The sequence below is a fragment of the Chlamydotis macqueenii genome, chromosome 1 (genome assembly GCF_036417535.1).
Source record: "Chlamydotis macqueenii isolate bChlMac1 chromosome 1, bChlMac1.mat, whole genome shotgun sequence".
NCBI classification, from domain to species: Eukaryota; Metazoa; Chordata; class Aves; order Otidiformes; family Otididae; genus Chlamydotis; species Chlamydotis macqueenii.
This window is the reverse complement of record NC_141556.1, coordinates 154,177,033-154,196,717: the sequence shown is the minus strand read 5'-3', so window position 1 is coordinate 154,196,717 and position 19,685 is coordinate 154,177,033.

Here is a 19,685-nt window from a genome sequence, read left to right as displayed (position 1 = left end):
ATGTCTTAGAATTCTGACTCATCTTGTTTTATTTTTAGAATATTTCTTTTTGATTTTTTCTCTTTTTTTTTTTGTTGTTTTTAGTTAAGAGGCGTAACTTGTGTCCAAAGAATGAAGCTGGTGAAGGGTCTAGAGAACAAGCCTTACAAGGAGCAGTTGAGGCAAATGAGGTTGTTTGGTCTGGAGAAAAGGAGGCTGAGGGGACACCTTATCAAGATGGGTGTCAGTTCCACCAGTCAGGGTAGCCAGTGTTAAGACAAGAGGAAACAGTCTCAAATTGTGCCAGGGTAGGTTTAGATTGGGTACTAGGAAATATTTATTCACTGAAAGGGTTCAGGCTGCCCAGGGAAGTGGTGGAGTCAGCATCCCTGGAGATACGTTAAAGACGTATGTGGTGCTTAGGGACGTGGTTTAGTGGTGGACTTGGCAGTGTTAGGTTTACAGTTGGACTCAATGATCTTAAGGCTGTTTTCCAACATAAATGATTCTGTGATTCTATCATTCTGTGATTCTATGACCCCAGAACCCAGACCAGACATCTTCCTGATGTGCTAAGGTACAGCTGTAAGGGAAATTCAGGCACCCAAGTGCACTGAGGTCATTGCCTACGTAGATACCTGATAAAGGCAGAGTGCTGGCTCATGGTGAGTGGAAGGGAGAAACTGGATAATGGCAAATCTTCTAACCACAGCCACCTTCTCCTGATCTCCTTCTGAGAGTTAGTTTAGCCAAAACAGTTCTGTAGCATTCATGTGTCTGTTGCTTTTAGTTAAACACAAATATGGATTTTCTGTGGTTAAAATTTGGGTAGACTATTAACAGAAGCAGATGTGCAATTTGTGCAGCAGTATCTTGAGTTTACATCAGAAGTACAGGAACTGTGTATACCTCATGAACAACTGCAACAATAATGTTATATTTGACCACACAGTCGATTCGTCTGTGTAACTCTGGCGGTTGTGCTTTCAAGCCAAGCATGCTAATGAAAGGATGGGCTATGAAATCACATGCAAACAGTATGTTACAATTTGGCTCAGAAGGGAAGTGTCCATGTAAGTACACTATTTAAAAAAATATTAAAAATATGGGTGATAATTCTTGTGTAAGCATATATATATATAAATTCTCTGCTTTAAAATGTGTAGGATGAGTAATCAGACAGTATTTTCCTGGATTCTTTTTGCATTATGGATTGATATTACATATTGATATTACCTCCTCACTGCTCCAACTCAATAACAAGAGTTGATGGTGTTTACCACTGGAATGAATATAAACATTGGGTTTTTTTTTTTTAAAAAATACTTACCATAGGTGGTTTGCTATACATGGCACTACCTATCCCAATTTAAAAATTTGAACACTATGAAAGTAACCAAAACACAAAAAGTATGGCTAAGTAGTTCACAAAAAGCTTGTCATTTCTTGAACAGACAATGATATATTTAATTAAGAATACTTTCAAAGAATGGTGGATCAATTCTCCCTACTTACCTTGCAGTGATGGAATGATTCCCAGGGTATAAACAATAAAATATCTGCTCTAATCAAAATAAGCCATTAAATCTATCTCCCTGTCCCAAAGCAACATTGATTACTAGTTCTACATTATTTAAAACAGAATTTTCTCTGAATTATTCTTAAAAAAAATATATTGGAAGGAAATTACATTATTCTTACTAAGCAGTATATTCTATTGCTTAGAAAACATTTGCGACTGTCCAGCTAGACATCTGCTAGTCTACACATAAATAATGCTATTTGTTTTTGTTGAGTCAGAACACACCTTTTTGGCAATTTTAATCCATTTTTGTATCTTATCTCTAGTGGATTTGGAGAACAACTTATTTCCTTTCAACATGTAAAAAGTTTCTACAAACTTTACAGGGTGTTAGAATATGAGAGATTTTTGCCTGTGGTTCACTGGTTGCCCCAGTGAAGCTCTTGCTCCCACCTCCACGGTCCTCAGCAGTGTAAACCCTTCTGCAACTCCCATGCCCTCCATACTCCACCAATTTCTAAGTGTGTAGTGTACCACACGTTGGTGCTGACACCTCTATGAGTCATTTACAGGTACCATAGCTCTTCTGTGGCTTAGCTCTGAGCCTAGTTTAAACAACTACTCTTCTGCTCCCCCTCACAGTGGCTCTGTGTCTTGCCACAGTTTTCTCATCGCAAGACTCAAAAGCCCCAGTGCATATTTTTCCTTTGTGTTAAAAATTGGATTAATCCTGCTTCTCTCTACTGAGCTTTTTTATTAGTCCACAACTTTCCTGCAATGGGGTGCATAAAACCAGAGCAGGTACTTCAGCTGAGATCCAATACAAGAGAGGAAAAAAAAAAGTTATTTAGTGTGACTTAAAGAGACGAGAGATGGTGGTACATCCCAGGGTAAAGTATGCGTTTTTGTGACAGCTTGACTTTTTTGACTGGCATTGAGTATGGGACTCTTACATCAAGAGGGCAGTGTTGCCAACAAACCCTTCATGTTTGCCCAGTCTGTCAATATCCCAATTACGCCTGACCAATCTGTCCGAATCCAGTGGACAGCCCACTGTATCGGAGGGTGATTTGACTAACCTATTCAGGGATCCATGATGACAGCACCACTGAGTCAATCTCCACTTATTTCAATTATTCAAGGTCCTGGGAATCTGCACAAAGTTAATTTTGCTATACAGAATATAGATTTGTGACAAAATAAGGTTCAAAGATTGCCAGTCGTAGTACATTGACTGCAAGAATGAGTTCAAAGTGATATACAACCAAACTCTCATTACTAATAGCATCTAGCTTAGGTTAGTTGTTTCAGCATGCATAGAATAAGATTCTTATCCAATAGGCATCCCTATGGGGGAGAAGACAGGTTCAGCCTTTCAACTGATCCCAGAAGTTGTGATGGATTCTTCCCTAATTTTTTTTCCCTGGTCCCTTTACTTTTGTGCTCTTTCTTACATTAAGTTGGAGTTTGAGTGACTGCAGTAATGCATTCTTTCATTACTGATTGGCGTAAAATTCTCTCACCTCATTTCTTAAAGGTATATTATGATATATAGGGTACATACCCAATGAGGGGTGGTGTCACTTTGGAGGTAGGTAGCCTTTGGGATGGAGGTGTGTTTTAGTACTATAATGATATTATAATGAGCAAAGTTCATCCAAAGGATATGATTTTGCCACAGTTGCTGTCTCAGCAACACGTATTCTTCCTGTTTGACAGCTGTGATGCAGTTTATTAGCTACTATACGACTTATCAGCCACCAGGTACCATGAAGTTCCCATCCCTACAGGGAGTGTAACAGTGTTTGGGGCAGTGTCTTCATTTCACTCCATCCTCTGTTCTGTTCATCTTAGCATATGCCAAGGGAAGCAGGGTGTGGTGCCCAGGGAGCTGCTGTAGCAAGCATGCCGACCACATCCCATCCTGGAAGTAGCAACTGCATGCTACCCTAAGAAGTTCTTCTATTGGGATGAACCATAGAGAAACTAATTTCCCACAGTCATTGTCCCACAGGGACCCACTAAAACCCTCCCTCCCCTGGGCTGCAATCTCTTCTGCATAAGGGCAACATGATTAATCACAACACAGAAGACAAAAAGCAACTCTATGGAAGATGGGCTTTTAGCATGAAGTCATGTCCAGCAGTGACTTTTTCTTATTATGCCCACAAGTGATCTATTAAGTATAAATTGGAAGATATTTACACATAATTATTATTTTTGTAAATCTCTTTGTAAGTTTTAACTTTTGAAAGCAACTCCTCTGACATTTTTTCCCTCCCAAACACTGAGAACTCACTCAAGTTAACATGTAAACAAAATTTTGCAGAGTGTCCTAAATCTAGAAACATAATCACTTTGAAGACACAAAAGACTATCTTTGAAAGGCTAAATCTGTGACCACTGATACCTATACATTTACTGTGTTCCATTTATAAGACACTATGCAAATGCCAAGCTATAGGCAGAACTTCCCGAATTCTTAATTACACTGAAGACAATATAAGGTTCACTATTTCTGAATGTATCTAAATAGGATCAAGAAAATAACAAAAAAAAACTTGCACCATGTTGATCAGCCTGCATCTACTTTTTAGAACATGTTTTTAGAATTTAAAATAAAGTTTAGAAAGATTGGGGTTTTTTTTTAGCGTATCTTGGCTTTTGTCAGTTGTATCAGCATTACATTTCAGTTTCTGTGTTACTATAACAGATTTTCAGTAGCTGTGTACAACAGACAACAAAAATTTCAGAAGACAACACAAAGCCCAAGAGTTACTTCAGTGAAGATAAAATTTAGCTAGAAGTCAAGTGAAATACTTCTGAGATCTAATAAACAACCTAGATGGTATAGCAAACATTGGTGACATAATAAATATGTAAGAAAAGGAAGGATAGTGGATAGAAGTGAAGTCACCACTGAGAAGAAAAAATGGAAAAGAAATGTGTACATATCCAGTGAAAAATTAAGTATGCCAATAGCTTTGAAATAGTTGAATAACTTACATATCTTCCATTCTTTTCACTAGAGCCAGTTTTTATTATTTATTAAAAACTAAATTCTTAGTGTTAACTCATACAATAATTTATAGCTTTTCAGTTTAAATAATTATTTGACTTATCAGAATAATTAAGCTAAAAGAGAAAATTAAATAAAAGTTTTAAAAATATAAATTATGTATACTGTACTCATTCTGATCACTAGTTTCTATTTTTTTTTAAATTTAGCTCAAATATTATACTGAAAGTTCCCTTATTAAAAACACAGAGGGAAAATGTAATCTTGTGTTTACCAGGAAAAAAAATTGCAAGTGATTTCTTGTCATATTGAATGCATTGTATTTAAAATAATCTGTTTTCTCTCTACTTTTTGATCCTGAAATAGGCCTACAATGCTTATTTATATCAGAATGTTGAGATTCTGCTCACAGTTTTATTGACCTGGTAATGAATTTGCCAAATGTTATAAGCCATTAATTTAATCTTTTTTGACAATAGAGTACAGTATGGCCAGGAATCCTTAGTGAGAAAGAGATTATTTAATGCAATTTTTTCACACTATTTCAGTGGCATTTCTATGGCTTGAGCAGGGTTGCCATGAGAGTTTTGCAAATATTCAAAATTTTTATATCCTGATACTGGAAGAAACAAAGAAATGTAGATATTTTCTTTACATCTTTCTAAACTGAAATACATCATAAACAACTCCTTAGAGGTGTATTGAAATATATTTGATATCATCTCCATTGGCTTCAGGGGTTATTCTTCAATCTTCCTTCTAAATAACAGCATAGACTTCATCTAGTCTGTAATCTTTGCCTGTTTTTAACACTTTTTTCTGTGGGGCATATTTCTTCAAACAGTGGCTTTTAATGTGGTCTGCCAAATTCATTGAAAGCAGACCATTGCTACTATGAAGACAGATTGCAATATGTGGAAGTAGTCACTATTTTGTCCTACAGAATTAAGACACAAGCAGATGGGGAAAGAAACTGCAGCTACAAATTGAAGAGATGTGAGCCTCTGTGGCAAATCCTTAGTGTGTGCCAGAGCTGACTTGTGCCAATGAAGAAATACAAAAAACATTGGGAGAGTCTAACACATGGCAGGAGATACAAAGAAGACCCTTAATGCAAACACTGGAGAGACAGTGGCCAGGGATGTGGCAGCTGTAATTTGGTGACCTGTTCTAAAGGGATCCTAATTTCTGCCTGCCTTTCTTCTTTTCCAGCAGGAGATAGGTGGAAGCATGTGTATTATCTCTGCCAGCTTCTGCTCCCTGGCCTCCTCAGTGAACACTGCGAGGAGGATTCATCTATTTCTTCTCAGCATTGTCTACCCTTATGTCAATAAATTTTCCTTATCTGTTAGAGTTCCTGTCGTCTCCTTTGCTGACCTTTTGTTCTCTATTTACTTGAAACATTTCTTATCATTTATCTTAACCTCTGGTGCAATCTTCCTGTCATTCTCTGCCTTTGCTTCCCTCTCCTTTATTTCACAGTGGCTTAACTTCATTTTGTAATATTTCCAGTCCTTTATAGTTTTTGGTTTAGATGTTTTGAATGACCCTCTTGTATTGAAGACTTATTGTAGCTCTTTCTATATTGACCTTTCTGGCCTTTTTATTTTCAACTTTTTAAAGGCAGGAGAAAAAAAAAATAACTTATTACTACAAAGCTAACATTCTATTTACAGGTAGTAGTCAATTTATGAAAGCATAACTGTTGTATGAACCACCTTTCTTTTAGTTTCTTTTTTTTTTTTTTTTTTAGAACTCAGTAAAAGTTGATGGCTGTTACATTTGAGATGTGTTGATGATCATATATAAATATGTGATCCTTCCTAATTTACAAACCATCAGTGCAGTGTCAGACCACAAAAGAGTACGTTTCCCAAAATTTCCCAAAATTTCAGGGACGGTCCTAGAGTTTATGATCTCTTCACTCTTTTTGCTTCTTTATCTGGATCTTCTCTACTGTACTCTGTCCCCCGATTACACTCTTCCTAAGGCAGTCCAATATCAACATGCTTTCTCCAGTTGGCTACCCTCAAAATCTTTGATCTTGAACAATGGAAAATAAATCTATTTATTTGATGTGAAGTTTGAAGAAGGATATTTTCCCCCTTATCTCCACTTCACTGTTGGAAACAAGACTTCCCAGATACAGGTAGTTCTCACCAGTATAAGTCTGCAAACATTTTCACTCGGTTAACTCTACAGGAAGTTCAAACTTTCAGCTATCAAAGGATTGGCTTTCTTCAGCTGTTACAGAAGTGTAACACAAGTGTACATTCTCCTTAATATAGTTAAAATAAATTTCCTATGCCCACTGTCTTTACAAATGTGTGTGAATACATATAATTAGTGTAACTAGGCTGACTTAGAGCTTGAGGTGTTTAACAGCCCCTTGTTAATTTTACCTTAGCGTGTCTAAACAACTACAGGTATTTCTTTCTTGAAATACATATAAAATAGCAGCAAAAATGCCAAACTGATCTATTCAGAGATTTATCAGTAATGTCTTGTAGTAGTTACAGTCTTGGTAGCCTTATTTTCTTGGTTTCTTCTGCTTCCTAACCCTTTTGTATATCTATGTTTGCTTCTTTTTACTTACAGTGTATAATAATTTTCAGTGGCAAATAGGCAAATCTGTTTCTTAAAAAAACTTTTCAGAAACCATTTAGTGGGGTTTTTTCTTGTTACAAAGCAGGTACATAAATGTGTGGTATATAGACATCAACATGACATTGATGCTCAAGCTACCATGCAGCCAGAGATTCTGTAATTGCTCATTACGTAGGGCTAGCAGCTCAGCACTGGTAATAGCCTGTCATAATTCAGAGAAGCACATGAACACCACACGCAACACAAACTGAGTTGGCATTTTACACTTCTTACAACACAGTCTGAAGCACTCTTTTTTTTCATGTATCCCTACCATGTCTATAGACCCTTTTATTATGAAATATCTGAAACAGAATAACAATGACCCCCTCAAAATCTGCAGTATTGTTTCTGTTCTTCAGAACACAACTTCCCTCTTCTTAATTGTGAGGATTTTTTTTTCACGATTTTGTCAAAAGCCTTAAAGCTCTCCTGCCATTTTAACATTGCTTTTCACTCATGCTTGTTCAGAAGATTGCATATATATCTGAGGTCTAATGTGATGTTCTGTACTCTTTCAAACTCTTTCTGCATTTAAGTTTTTGCACCTCTGCATTGTTTCATGTCGCAAATTGAGAATATTCTGGATTGCATAATACATGTTTTTGCAACTTGCTTTTACTTTATTCTCAATGCACATGCTTAACATTTTGGTTCCCTCCTATATTACATCATCAAGTTTTTTTCCCCATGTGATGGCTTTTGTTCTTTGCTCCTTCATGGCCGTTGCACAGATTGCTATAAGGAACTGCACCTGCTGAATTCCCAAAACATTTCAAGCTTTTGTTCACTGGCCAGATCCATATTCTGACATACTCTGGAGTATGCAAAAGCTTCTGAAACGTGACACTTCTCCTTCATATGCCCTATCTTAAATACTGGACTCATTATTTCACCTATCAGTTCACTGTCTGAACTTCTCAATTTCTACCTCTTTGCCTGAATACCATGTCCCTGCCCACAACCACACTGCCAAATCCCATCAAGTTTTTAAGCATTGCTTCACTAAATCTTGCCAAAGGCAAGAGGCCAGGTGCTTCCCAGCATTTCTAAGCATGCTAAGACAGAGAGGCTGTAGACAGGGTTTCTATCTTTTGCATAAAAGGTAATTCCTAAGAAAGAAAAACAGTTTAAAATAAACTTCCTTAATTGTTAAAAAACCTTACTTTTTCATCTCATATTAAAATATCTTATTTTTTTCATTCTTTCCTTGTTCTTCATTTATCATACATCTTTTTGTTTCAGTGCTAATAAATGCCCAGTCTTTTCATTTCTTCCTACTAACTTCAAATAAGAAGGGCTTTGTTCTGTCATCTTAATCCATAATTCTACCTTGTCAGTAGGCAGTCAGTAGAATCCATTTATTATCTGTTGACTCTAGACTGATAGATACCTGGTTCAGTCTTACTCAGCCACCATGATTTTCTAAACAGGAATTGGTTAATCCGAAGATTTTCATTATTACAGCTTTGTAATAGTGACTAGAAGCTGAGCAGAGAGATTTTCCACATAGTAACATAAAATTGGGGAGGGTTCAAAACTAATGGGTGTACACTATTTTCCTTTCAAAACTGTTGCATACAGAGACACTAATAGAAGGAAAGTCCTTCATATCCTGAAGCATGCGTTAATATTTTGAAAGAAGAGAAGCAGCAGCATCCAATTATACTGTGTTTCAGGGATTACTTGTCCTGTGTTCTGTATTCTGAAACCTGCAGTTTAGTTATACCAGAAGATGGCATTTAATTTCCTTGATATCAGTGTTAGGTATTGGTTCTCTAATTAAAAAGTTCCCTTCTAATAAAAAATTAAATTAATAAGTGAGAATTGTTAAAGTTAGCTATACAAATTGCCCCTGTAAAATCATAGAAAATTTAACAATTGCATACTACATACTTTGCCTCATGTCAGTAATTTACAGAAAATTATCTGAAAATACATTGACCGCAAGTGATCATAATTTAAGAGGGTCAGCTGAATATTTAAGAGAAAGTTATGTTTACAGCACAGCACTTATTTTTACTAATGCCTTCCTTAAGACTTACTCTTGTAACACACTTTCAAAAATCACTTTTTATTAAAGTTCTAGTCCTTTATACTCAGTTTTATGACATTAATATATTTTAAACTGCCCTTAAGTCCATAATTTCCTGTCATATTGTCTCATTACAGTCAATGCCAATTTTGTCTTTTGGATTTTAATAAAATAATGATACCAATATTGCTGCAAGGAAAATGAAAGAAAGTGACGGAATAATGAAAGAACATTTGATTGCTTTGAAGAATCACTAAGTTGTCATTTTAGGCATAAACTCCTTTGGGAGAAATAAATAAAAGCACTGATCAATAATTCTAGGTAGTTACACACAAACTCTGAGCATCTATTTTTAGGAGAGTATGCTAGAAGGTTCAATGTAGCTGGCAAGGCAAGAGGAAATACCCAAAGAAACTAGAAAGAAGTAGACCCTTCTGTATGTTTCTCAATTTTTTTGTTTTTCAGTTCTAATATAGTGTTGCAAAACACTAATGACAATTGCAATTAATGTTGCACAATTTAGATTTATTTGCCCCAAACTCTCATTGAACTGGGATATCATCCTAAATCCATTGTGCCATATGGTCAGGCAAATGACCAGATCATTTACGTGTTTGCCAAGCTGTCACAACCCTCTATTTCTGCTGTACGAAGCACAAACTGAAAAAGACCGCAAACTGATTACTTTTTAAAAAGGCACGGACAAGAATGCTAACATGTCCATCAGGCTAAGGCATGATAGAGTTGTATATATTAGTGGAAGACAATCTAGTAAAAAGTAACAAATACACTTTTTCTCATTGCAGTTACTCACTGGTCTACCTTTATTTAGCCTGCAACCCATCTCTCCTCCCAGCTCCCTGCTTCCAGTTCCCTTTTAAGCTCACATGAAATAGAAGGAGGCAGATTCAGACTAGATATAAGGAAAAAAAAATTTACAATGAGGGTGGTAGAACACTGGAACATGTTGCCCAGAGAGGTGGTAGATGCCCCATCCCTGGAGCAACCTGATCTAGTCGGGGATGTCCCTGCTCCTTGCAGGGGGGGTTGGACTAGATGACCTTTAAAGGTCCTTTAAAATCCAAACAATTCCATTCTATGATTCCATTCTATGATTTATCTTACCTTATTATGTCTCCAAATAAGCATTCCTTGTATGCAATCTAACCTTAATTAGGACTGTTACTTAAAGGAAAATCACTATGATCTTTGAAAAAAAAAAATTTCTGGTGTTTTCCAGATATTTGGTTTTAAAAGTAATAAGCCAGGAAAGGGAAACAGCTGCTATGTTCACATCCAGAAATTACACTAAAGGGTTAGAGAAATTAGACATCTTCTTTTACATCAATTACCATGTTAAAGAAATTATTGCTTCACACAGTCCAGGGGACAGCAAGGCACCAAAGAGAGAATAGGCTATACAGACTGGAATCATTGATTGTTTCAGGAATGACATTCAGAATTGAACTTTCGGAAAAAAAAAGGAACTATTGGCATAAATATATAAAGTTTTTCTGGTTTTGCATCTGAGAAAAGCAAACATGTACTGTATTATGTGTGCTGTATTCTGAAGATCAGGAAAATGGAAGCTTCAGAGTAGGTAGAAGCAACAGTAAAAACAGGAGCCATTGACAGGATTGTGAATGGTGAAGAATGTCAACAGAGAGTAGTCCCAGTAAAAAGGACAATGCTCAGCAACAGCAGCTTCAACAAATGGAGATGAAAAGTTGAATTCTTCTGAAGGACAAAGTGGCTTTTTAAAACAGGTAATTTTCAACTGATGAGCATTCCCAGTATGAGGAGTTCTGAGATTGTTCATAAGTTCCCAGAAAAATATATTTGTTCCTATCTGTGTGAGGGATAATTTCTTGACCTAGTGTCAGCAAAAGCAGTAGAAAGGGAATTTTTTGTGTCTTATGAACCATACTAGTGATAGAAAAAAAAGATATCTTGAGCTCAGCAACACCCTCTGCTATCTAAGCATTGAACAAATCTTTATGAAATCATATAAGGAGGGTAATCTTTTGTCATTAAAAATATTTATTCTTTTTATCCAAAACAGGCTTCACTGCAGAAGTTTAGGGACAATACTGGAGCTCTAATGAGCTTCAAGATAGACCGCCAATAATTCTGTGAAAGAGCTTTGAATAGCTTTTGTGCTGGAAGTTCATTCTGGTTGTTACCATGCAGACAAGTGCACCACATCTTGTGAGTGATCTGATACAAATAAAACCTTGATTGTAATGTAAACCATTTTCTACATCTGTTTATTTAGCCCAAATGGCTTTATTGCTGTGCCCAGAATACTGAAAATCATTTGTGCTACCAGTGTCCTTTGCTCATAGCACATGCGATTGAAGGTACCTTCTACACAGTTCGATTTCTGGGATGACTGTTTTGCAAATGAACTTAAAGACAGCAAAGCTAAAACAATCTTCTGCTAATTTTGATTCTAGGAACATAAAGGAAAGAGTAGGTCTTTTTCAAGTGAAAAAGAAACTGGGTAAAGTAAATGTTTTCTTATTCTTAAAAAATGGCAAGAAAGGATCCTAAACCCAGGAAATTTAAAGAAAAATATTTGAATGAGTTTTTTTAAAAAATCAGAAATACAAAAATGAAGACTGTCTTGACAGCATGGACAACTTTCTAAGTTTTAGATTGGTTTTTTTTTTTTCAAGAAAACTTTCATGACTACTTCTGTGTTACTTCCTGTATGTTCTTGACTTAAGTGCTTAAGGCTAGGGTTGAGAATTTTTGTGATTCATTATGATTTTAAGCTTTAAAAAAGTTGATCCTCCAGTCTAAGCATTTCTGTCATGCATTTACTTAATTGCTATAACTGCTTTAATATTGCCATGCATCATTTTGATTTTGTAGCCATGGAATAATTAGAAATACTGATGCTATGAAATCAAAGTGTGATGAAACATTTTTATGGGATTTGTCTGCACGCTTTTTAAACACAGTATAAATCATAGCTGTAGACCCATATCTTGGATGTATGGAATCTTACAGGATATCCCTTATTAAGAATACAGAGCTGCTTCTCAAGCAAACATGCACTTACAAATCAGGTTAAGGCAAGAAGTTTTGCAAAGAACTCAGTAAACAGCATATTTGCCTAATAATCTCTAATAATACTATGCTTCTGGGCAGGATTATGAACTATGAGAAAAAAAACCAACAAAAAATAGATGAAGGGTTGGAAAACAAGATAAAACATAACAATGACACTGGTCCTTTCAATTCATTTCACTGAGATTTCTGCATTTACACAAAGTCCCTTCCTGTAATGTGTTCTTTTATACATATGTATACTTGATTTCATTATGTTTCTCTTGACTGTGAAGCGTAAGAAAATCTTTCATTAAAAGGACGTTTAGTATGGAATATTGTCGTTTAGGCAATATTTTGCCTATCTTTTTGCTTACATTTTGCCTCAATAGCTGAATCTTTGCTTTCATCATAAATTGTCAAATGATAGTATATAAACAATGAAACAATTACATTGTATGTATTAATATGTTGAGTTTATGATGATCATAAAGATTTTATGATGATTATAAAATACAGTGCAGTACTAAGAGTTAATTATTACAGAATGAGTCAGCATCAGGGATCAGCATTTGTTTTTCAATATAAACATCTGCACACTAAAGCAAAAATTACAGTCCTTACAATATTTCTTTGTAGACATAGAGAAGTAGTAGTTTTTATTTGGTCATATTCTTTAGCAACACAGAAATCGGACCATTCATCAACTCATGTAATTCACTACTGTGTCTCAGTGAAATACGACTACTTAAATTCAAATTAAACCCCAAACTCAAACCAGGAAATCAATACGAAATAATATGTGGTTTGCCTTCAACTGAAGTTTTTCAAAAGCAAAAACAATATTGCACTAAATATTACCCAAAGTGATTTTGTTTAAAAATATATTGTGTTAAGAGATGTTTTGAATACCATTTGCAGTCATTTAAGATATATCCTTTTTATATGTCTCATTCCATATGCTTTATTTCAGTTCATATCCATTCCATTGAATTATAAAATGACTTTGTGTAAATCAGCTGTATATTTCTGTCAAGATTTTCTCAAGCCTGTTAGAAACAATATATACGCAGAATGCTGCAAATTACAAGAGGATGCTTCATCCAGCAATGTCCATTCTTCTTGTTACTTACCACTGGTGAACACCTGCATGAGTGGCTTTTGGGTTTGTGAAAAGTTTGGAAAATGTGCTTGACAATTAGGCATTCACTATAACAAGGTCCAGTGGGACTGGTAGAGGCTGAAACTGAATTTGTAGAAGAGGCGATGTGAGCTCTTTTTCCCTTCTTTAAGGGCATTGCTGTATTTTATACATATGCTTTAGATGCTACTGCACAAGCTTACATTCTTATGGAAGAATCACAGAGACACGGCAAGAGGCAGGCTAGCTACCTTACTTCTAATGGCTCCATCAAGTGGCTCACATGCTCTATTGCAGCCAAATATGGGTGCCTTTGGGCTAGTACCTAGCTTCTGTTCTAGCCAAGTAAATTAAATATCAATAAAGTTAAACAGAAAAATATTGCAGTAGTTGGATGTATTTGGATCAGATCAGAAAGACTTGGCAAAAAAAAATTTGTCTTCTCTATGTTTTAAAATAAGCAGCTTTTGCAGAGTAAATTAGTTGTCGTGAAAGCCTTTTTATTCCCATTAATATATTCTAAATACAAAAGGAAAGCTTACTCCTTGGTAGCCCTCACATTTCTCTACTCATGCGTGGCTTTGAGGGGATATGATTAAACAAGATTTTTTAAAAATTAGGCTTGTTATCTTCCGTTTTATTTGTTATTCTTAACTTTTGGTGGTGGTAACAACACAGACATCTCTCCCATTTTAAATATTGGTTCTAAGATAAGAAGAACAATGACCTAAAAGTGCCAGTTTTTCTGCACTGACTGTAAAGAGGACCTAAGTGTGACTAGCTGAGATATACACATCTATACTGTATACAGTTAGAGTTAGTTAGACGAATTGCACATCTTTTCTCTATCAAGGGGCTTGGAAGTATTCCAGGGACATGACAAAATTGCATATTCATAGCCTCTAGATTCAGAGAGCTATCTCTTTGAAACATCCTCAGACTGAGATTTCGTTGAGGTATCAGATTCTTATCTTCTAGGTCTCCTGCGCTATACCTAGGGAGAGCAAGTAAATTTATTTATGAAAGAGGGATCATATTCCAACCCTCTGAAGTCTTCTTTAAAACACTCTCTATGGAACTTAATTTCACTTAATGAACAGGTTTTACGACTGACTTGTGAGGAAATGCCATCAAAATTTAAACTATGCTTCTAGCAATTTCATCTCCATAAAACAATCAGGATTCTCCATATGCTGGAGCAGCAAACAAGTGTGCTGGTCTAGGAACTGTGATCTAAACTCTATTGGCAGAAGCAGATTTCTAATTTTTAGATATCCCATGCCTTCTTGACCTTCTCAATAAGTCCATTAGAGGTCAAATAAAACTGATAATGTCCAGAAATAAAATAAAAATTTTTAACTACAGCAACCTGGAGTAATATTAAGAATATATATATATTTTAATGTATTACAATTCTGCCCAGTAGTCTGGCACGTGTTTAAGGCAATACTGGGACTGAGACTAGAGATCCTTCGCTGTAGTATACCAAGCAGCATCACTCACTTATTTTCCTTTACCTGTGTGTGAACACAACAGCATCAGCCAAGTATCTTCTAAGTATCTGTTCTCTTTTTCCAGTTCATATGTAACAGTGGATCCTGCCCCGTCAAATCAGAAATATTAGTTTATCTGTGTATAAGAATTTAATACATTCCTTGAAGATGAATAACCAAAAGCTTCCAGATATGAATTTCTAGTTGTCAACTGGGTTTTTAACTGTGAAAAAAAAAAAAAAAATCATTTTTTCCCTCTAACACTCACAGATAGGACCCTGTTTGTTTTGGCTACTCTGCATCTACACAGAGAGGATTAGGGTTCCTACTGGAAACTGTTTCAAGGAAGGAAGGATAACAGCCATATGACACATTAGTTTGATGGGGAAAAGGGTTAGAAATATGCTTTAAAGCTACCTAGCTACTTAGAAGCCTAAACATGCAAACAGTCACAGGAATTTTTTAAAAGAGAAAAGGCATCTAACTTCTTAAGTCATGAGTCATACGGATGAGGCATATTTCAGCATGTGAACTGTTCACACCTAAATCTACAAATTGAGAGATTACAGGGTCAAAGAGAAATAGAGTGATTCAGATCGGAGTGGATATCAGGAGATCATCTGTCTGGTCCGACCCACTGTTTGGCTTAGATCAGGTTGCTCATGACCTTGTCAAGTTTTTAATATCCCCAAGGATGAAGAGTCCAGTCTCTTGACAATCTCTTTCAGTGTTTCGCTGCCCTGTTGTGAACTTTTTTTCTCCTAATATCTATTGAAAATTTCCCATGTTGCAACTTTTGTCCTGGAGCAAGCGTAAGAAGAGTCTGGCTTTGTCTTCTCTATTCTCTCCAGTTAAGTACCTGAAGATAGCAACATCTCCCGTTTGTCTTCTCTTCCTATGACTGAATAAATCCATCTTTCTCAGCCTCTCCTTGTATGTCACATACTTTCAAATATCCTAATCATCTCAATGGTCCTCCACTGAGGAACCCAAAACTGGACATAGCACTCCAGATGAAGCTGACAAGCACTGGATAGAAGGGAATAATCACTTCCATCAACCTGTTACCTATACTCCTGCTCACACAGCACAGTATGCAGTCAGTTTGTCTTTGGTGCAAGGGCACACTGTTTACTTATGTTCATCTTAGTTTCCATCAGGACCTCCAAAGTCTTTTCTGCAAAGCTGCTTTCTGGTGAGTCCATCCCCAGCCTGTACTGGCGTATGGGCTTATTCCTCCCCGTGGGCAGCACTTTGCATTTGCTTTTTCTGAACCCCGTGAGTCCTGTCAGCTCATTTCTCCAGCCTGTGGAAATCTCTCTGAATAGCAGTCCTGAGCTGCAGTATATTGGCCACTTTCTTAACTCTAAATTGGGGGACGAACACTTAAAATTCATGTACCTGACTCCATCGTGATGACACTGAGCACCACAGCCAGACATTTCTTCTGCCAAAGGAGAGAATAAAGCACCTTTGACAACTAACTAAAATTTAGAGTGGGGATGTAACAGGAAACACCAAAAAGTATGTATTTCACTTGAATCTCTTCCTTCTAATTTTTAGGTTCAATAGCTGCATTGTGATCTAGGATGAGGGAGTCTCTTAAGGACAGTTCCAATAATCTTTCCAAAACAACCCCACAGATGGTGGTTTGCCTATCAAACTAACAGTCTAACACTTACAGCACTCAGACAAGGAAAAAAAAAAGGGAAACAAACTTGAAACTCTTCCTCACCAAAGGAGGGCCCAATCCCACATTTCTAATCTTCCAGGAGACTCATAATTCTCAGACTTAAATCCAAAAGGAGAGAAAATATTTCTAACTTCTCCTGGTAGAAGACCTATTGGATTGCTCTGAATGAAAGCATTTCATAAGACAGAAAAAAAAAAAGTAATGTAGGTACAAGAAGGAGCTAAATAAAGCAAGTGGGTACTTACCTCAGTTTGTGGTTTTACTCAGTGCTCCCTGGACAGAAAGTAGGCACATATTTTATAGTAAACAGTCACTGGATAAAGGCATGTGAACTTAATTTCAAAAGGAAATTGTAATTACGTCAACGCTCAACAAAACTACTCATTAATAAGTTGAAATATTTGTGCTGATTTGTGGTGATCATCAGGCGTATCTCAATATATTTAAATTTGTGATCAGTATGCAGTATTGATAAATAATTCTAAATATCACTTTAGTATTCACCCCAAAAGCTTGTTTAATTATTTAGATTTGGCATACTTCACCTTTCAAAATAACTACTTTGAAATCTTGGGCTGCCGTGAAACATGAATGAAGTTCTGCCAAATAACATCAGGGTCTGATCTCCATGTATTTAAAAGATCATGTATATTTTTAAACACTTCTGATTTCTGTTTAACGTGCTTTATTGTTTTTTGGTATTATGTTAAACTATTATTAGTAAATAGTAATAATATTAAATTAGTAAGGATGTAAAAAATTATGTGGCATGGATATTTTGTCTTCTTTCAGTAGCATGACTTTACCTATAAAGTGATTGTTACCAAACTTATTAATTGCTACAGAACTACAACAAGCTAAGCAATTCTTCACTTCTAAAGCCAATATGTTTGGAATTATATTAAGATTAATGAATCTTAGTGCTAGTTTCTGTTTATTCAATTTGAAATTCAAATATTAGAAGCCAACTTGATTTCTAATGTAAACCAGTTACAGATGACAGGAGTCTGTTTCATGTTTGAATCAAAGCTAACCACAAAAATGATTGCTAAAATATAACCAGTTCTAGCCTAATGCTTTTTCATGGTTAGAAATGGCTTCCGCTACTTAGTGCACCGCTGCTATCCATTCTAATCTTAATTTGGTAATCCATTAAAAAGAAAAAAATAGAAAACAAGATTATAAAATCAAGTCACAATATCTCATCTTACCTCAAACTGTAGAGATTATTTTGTGGGACTGTTTGTGATACTTTTTATCATAAAGCCATAACCTTTTGCATTATCATGCTTAGTATCTTTTTAATCTCTTGAAAGGTGAGTTCCCCAGTTAATTTTCTCCTTAGCAAACAGAAATATCCCCTTTTAGGCTTTGTATACTTATTTCCTTAGAATCTGAGAGATAAAAAATAAAATTAAAAGGCTGGATTCCCAAAAATATTTTCATTTCTTAGGCAGGTCATGCTCCCACTTGTTTATTCTCCCTGATTTCAAGCATCTTTTACCGTCTGTTGCACAGTAGCAAAGATTTGGCAGACAGGATTTAAACTGTACAAAATCTACCCTGAAGGTTTTGGAGTTTTATGTGAGAAAAATGTGAGCCATATGCGTAATGTGAAATTCATTGATAGCAAATGTCAACTGACTTAATAGGACAGAAGTTCTACCACAGTCTTTGTTTATTGCAAGCAAAAAACTTTCCAGGACTTTGTTACAGCAAACTAGAACTATTACAAGGAACACAGTTTGTAGAGTTTATATGGTAGTTCCTTTTTCCTGAATATATTGTCCAATGCTAATAAAGACAAATTGTTACAGGGACTAATGACAATTTCCTACTGATTTATGACTTTCATCCTGCTGCCTTTCTTGCCACAATAAGCACAGCTCCCTAACACCCGCAGAGCAAGAGAGAGCACTGAATGTGGCACTTCGAATCTAAATGCATGTTGGCTGCCTCAGCAACACATGTGGTTTGACTAGCCGAACAGTGTATATTCCACTAAACAGAATACAGAAGAGATGTATTGGGAAATTATTCTAAGACTCATGATATTATAATATGTATTACAGTACATTCAAGTATTTATAGAGATTAAAATCTCCCAGGGCTAGAATGAATCTTTTTGGTTACATTCACGCATTATTTCAACACAGGAATTTTGTAATCCTTCATTAGAAATTAAATACTTCCTTGTAACACAAATATTTTGCAACATTAAATTTGGTGGATATGACTACTTTACATGTGAAGTACAAATCAAGCCACAGAAATGTCAAAGCTAATTTTCCTTTCAGCTTACATGTATAATTATAGCTGAGTAACTTGGTAATTAACTACTGTATCTGCAAATATTGAACTACCTGAAACTTAAGATTTTCCTATTTTTATACAGATATAGAAAATAAAGTATTTCATTATACGTCTGTGATTGAACAAAAATAACCTTTCTCTATCAAATGACTACGCATACTTTTGACAATCATATAAAAATTCGTACACTTCAAGGCAAGTATCTCTGCAGCAAGTTAATTAATGAGGAGGAAAAGTTTCATGTGCAGTAGTGCTCTCCTGGGTAGTAGCTTCTTGTAGCTTATGGACCACATACAGAAGAAAGGCTTTCGACTGTTCTGTTGATGTGCAAGGACCTTTGGTGAGGGACAGGTCACATTCATCATGTTCTTGGGTAGGAACTAGCCAGCAATACCTCAGTATCCAACAAAGTAGCATGATCTAACTCTACACAGCTTGTGTGCAACTCATTGGCCTCCCAATGCACTGCAGCACACGACATAGAAATTCTCACTTCTCTTTGCCTGATGCTGACTGCAAAGCCATGTTGCTTTTTTTTTTTTTTTTTTTTTGGATGCATTTGCTGCTGGTGAGACTGTCAGCACTTGAACCATAGAAAGTGGACTATCCCTTAACTCGTTGGACTAATACATCAAGAAGGTGATCCAAACTCTGAAGGTGATTCAGCTCTCTGGAGTCTGAAGTCAGAGAAGGATTGTTCTTTTGCTTCCTCTAACCTCCACCCAGATAATAGTCTCTTATGGCCAACCTGCTGACAAAGGGATAGATATTTTAAAAAAAACAGTAGCAC